General features: G+C 45.4%; 1 protein-coding gene and 1 pseudogene across 3 annotated transcripts in view; one reads left to right on the top strand and one right to left on the bottom strand.

The window, feature by feature from the left end:
• The window catches only part of KCNQ5 (potassium voltage-gated channel subfamily Q member 5), a 599,695-nt gene that overhangs the window by 550,637 nt on the left and 44,851 nt on the right, over positions 1-4,207 (top strand). The window lies entirely within an intron of this gene.
• Positions 3,458-4,207, bottom strand: part of LOC108529176 (RNA-binding protein with multiple splicing 2 pseudogene) — a 6,892-nt pseudogene continuing 6,142 nt past the window's right edge.

The following is a 4,207-nucleotide window of genomic DNA, read 5'->3' as shown; positions in this document are numbered from 1 at the left end:
ATGCCTCGCCCTGCTTCAGCTCTCGCTGGTCAGGCTGCAGCAGCTGACCAGCACCGATTGTCCGGCACTCCCTAGTGAGATGACCCCAGTACCTCAGTTGAAAATGCAGAAATCACCGGTCTTCTGTGTCGCTCGTGCTGGGAGTTGGAGACTGGAGCTGTTCCTATTCGGCCATCTTGCCCCGCCCCCCGCTAGTCGATTTTCTAACTCTTAATTTTAAAAAACTCACTTGTAAGCTATTACTTCAAATCTCCTAAGATTCAGAATTGAGTAAACAATGGTCACATGATTAAGATTTTACAATTTGTTGCTACAGTACCAGTAATATAAGGTATTGAGATAAATGTCGGTTTGGAAAAGGTGATAGGTGTGAAATATCCAAAAGTGACATGTGAAGTAATGCTATCTTGCTGTAAGGTATTCAGATTTCCATTAGTGTTACATTGTTGCTGAAGAGAAAAAGTAAGTCTGGATTGCCTTCTTTTTTATATTAATATGGATGATACAGTTAACTAATGAGAGAGAGAGAGAGAGAAATCCCTCTTCCTTTTGTACCAATGTGAACACTCTTCTATTATTTACTAATTATAAATGTACAGATCCAAGAATTTAAAGTGGGCTTACAGGTTGCATTTCCACTTAAAAATAAACATGCAGCATACCATATTTATTCAACAAATATTTGCCGAGTTCTACTGTAAAAGATATTCATTCTTTTACTTTAAACTTCTTTTGCCTCTTAAATATTTTCATGGGCTAATAGGGGAAGATTCTATTTAAAATGTTTATAAAAAGTAAACATTATGTGGAAATTTGGGGTTTTTTCACAGAAGCATTTTGAATAATACCTAGGCATGAATGATCACAAAAACAAAACAAAAATTTAACCATAGTATAACAGAAAACAATAAGGCCAAAATCCAGAGGTTAGCTACATGAATGACAAGGCACAGTCCTGCCCTCATGGAGCTCACTGTCTAACAAGGAAAGGGGCTTGTAAGCAATGAAATATAATACAGTGTAATAACTGAGAAGACATAGGCATACACAGTAGAGGAAGGGCCACATCAGTCTTCCTTCAAAGAGGTGGTAGACTCTTGAAAGGCTTGTCATTGCAGAGCTAAGCCTGAGGCTCTAAACTCCATCATGCCACCCTCCACACTTCATCCTCTGTGCTTAGGACCTCTCAAAATAAAAGAAATTGCTAGACTACAAAATAAAATTATGGTTTTCAAAGTGCCACAAAAGTTACATGTAGGCTGAAATTAAAATGGTGTGTTCTAATTATTCTGATGTTCTCCACGTTGTGAGTGTCCCTTGCTATTGTTGGTGCCCCATGCATATTATAATCTGTCCACCACAAATTCAGCACCTAGAAATTACCAGTCAAACAAATAAGAAAAGCAAAGAGGATGGATGAGAGTGTGTAGACGATACCCCTTGGGGGAGTGTCCAGTGGTGATGGCTCTTGAACAGCACCTAGAGAAGCAGTTGGAATTTGGTGTGGCTAGAGCGTGGGATTGGAAGGCCATCATAAGATGAGGCTGAATGGGAACTTCTGGGACATCAGAACCAACTTCCTTCCCAAGGCAACCAGAGATGTTTAACTTTCCATCTATGTTGAGAAATTGACTTTGACATTAAACATCAATTGATGTACAGGAAGAGACTGGAAGGGAATATACCAAAATTTGATAGGATTTGTCTTAGAGTATTAAAACCACAGGTGATTTTTTTTTTCTTTGTCTGTGATTTAATTTAAAATTCAAATTTTCAAGGTTTCTATAATGCACATTTATTACTATTATAATGAGAGAAAAACAAAGTGAAAATAAAACTATTTGAAAGGAAAAACATCTAGAGTAAAGAATACATTGTCAGGAGTATTTTTCTGGGTTCCTTATTCATGCCTTGAGGACCTAGTTTGGCTCTTGGTTACTTAGCAGCATTCAGCATGGAACAGAAAGAAAAGTCCCTAGCCAAGGACTTAGTGAAACGCAATTGTGCTACTGCATCAGGGCCCAAGCAGTTACTCTAAACTCTAGTTGGATTAAAGGAATTGTCTTTGGACTAGCACATGTCTAAAATTGTAACTCTAAATTTAGGATGATATTTCAGGTTTTGAGAAATGATAGCAGAGGGTGGCAGGGGGTGAGTAATTGAAATACAACCAGCAGCAGAAGGAAGGAACCCTTGGAAAATAAATTATAATTCATTACAGGATGTAATAAATTAGTTCTCACCACCATTAATAGTAGCCATTTTAATGTGTGTTCCCCATAGCATAATGAAATAGAATCGTCACATACTTTATTTAAATTTCTAAAATAAAAATGAATTGTGAGGCTGGGCACAGTGGCTCATGCCTGTGATCCCAGCATTGTGGGAGGCTGAGGTGCACAGATCACCTAAGGTCAGGAGATGGAGACCAGTCTGGTCAACATAGTGAAACCCCATCTCTACTAAAAATAGCCAGGCGTGGTGTGCACCTGTAGTCCCAGCTACTCTGGAGGCTGAGGCAGGAGAATAGCTTCAACCCGGGAGGCAGAGATTGGAGTGAGCCGAGACGCACATTGCCCTCCAGCTGGGCAGCAGAAGGAGACTCCATCTCAAAAAAAAAAAAAAAAAAACGAAAACAAAAACAAAAATGAATTGTGAACTTCTAGCCCTCACACTTTCACTGTAAGTAACATATCACAATAATGGTTGCTTTTTTATGATGATGCATAAATATTTTGTTACAGGGTTCAAAATACTTTTCACTTTTGGTTGATTTCAAGATTTGGAAAGAATGAGGAGCAGCGGCAGGCGGGGTGACTGTGGAGAGGTGAACAGAACGGCATAGAGGGCATTCCTATGACTGCTGGCCCATCCGAGAAGATGGGAGCAGAGAAGCCCAATTTGAAAGGAAAAGGCAAACCCCATCTATCTGTTGGGTGGAGGCGGACGCTGAGTCTAGAAGCGTGTGGGGCCGCGGGAGCGTGGTGGGTGCAGGAGCCAGGCGAGCAGAGAGGGGCCAGGCAGGATGAACCGCCGGGGGCCAGGACCTGTTGCTATGGTGACAGCGTGAAAACAGACTGTACGCTGACATATACACAAGTGTAAGCGTCTTCATTCCTACCAGAAAACATGCAAAATTAAACGCCTCGTTTCCTCGAGGGGAGCTGCAGAAGCAAGTTTGGGTGGGAGGTCAGGCCTTGCAGGGTCCCAGTGACCCTCCAAGCTGGATCTGGGCGCCCCAGCGAGAAGGTCCCCAAATCCTCCTGAGAGGCGTTGGAGAAAGGCTTGAGAGTGCAGAAAAGGGGTGAAGAAGAGTAGGAAGGGGAAGGAGGAAGGGGAACAGGAAGGAGTACACTGGCCCCCCGGGGGCGGCGGGAGCTCAGGGGCCACCACTGCTGGTGGTCCCAGCACCACCACAGATTCCCAGAACCAACTCCCCGGTGACCAGACGGAAGAACTAACAGAACTGATGATACTTCCATCCTTGCTGAGTGGTGTCAGAGGATGGGTACCAGCGCACCTGGCATGGAGGGCGGCGGCAGCTGCAGTGGCAGCTGGGTAGGTGAATGCAGCATGGGTGATGGCTGGGGTCAGCTCTGTAGTGCACAAAGGGTAGGAGCCCAGGCCTCTGGGGATGCAGGGATCAGAGCAGCCTCCTTCAGCTCATAGGGGTCCCGAGCCATGAAGTAAGTGTGCTCCTAGGGCAGGGTGCACGTTGGTGGGATTTGGAGTTGCCATTAGCTTGCTCTTGGCCATCTTGGTGCTGGCTTTGGCAAACTCTAGCCTCAGGGTCTGTGGGTTCTCGGGATCTAAGCGAATACGGTTCAGCGCATTATTGGTCGCTTCTGCTCCTGCCCAGCTGTCAAAGATCACAAAACAAACAAGATGTCCCGCGGTGAGCTTGATCACGGACTCTTCATACCCCCTTGAAAGGCCAGGAGAACAAGTAGAGTTCTCTGGGTTTAATGTTCATGGGGAGGCCGCTGATAGTGTCCGGGCCTCCTCCTCCAGGATGCCGCAGGAGCCCGCGCTGGAGCCAGTGCAGGTGCCGCCACCTCGCTTGCCCTCTGGTTGCTCCTGGTGCGGGGGACGGGGCGGGGCGGTGGGAAGGGAACGTCAAGGCAGGCGCTGCGCCGGCCCCAGCAGGGAGTGGGCATGGTTACCTTTAAGTATTGGAACTTTGGAAGATTTTGGGGGCGGGGGGAGG

Source organism: Rhinopithecus bieti, unplaced genomic scaffold (assembly GCF_001698545.2).
Source record: "Rhinopithecus bieti isolate Rb0 unplaced genomic scaffold, ASM169854v2 scaffold_4709, whole genome shotgun sequence".
NCBI lineage: Eukaryota > Metazoa > Chordata > Mammalia > Primates > Cercopithecidae > Rhinopithecus > Rhinopithecus bieti.
This window is presented reverse-complemented; position numbering and strand designations above follow the sequence as displayed.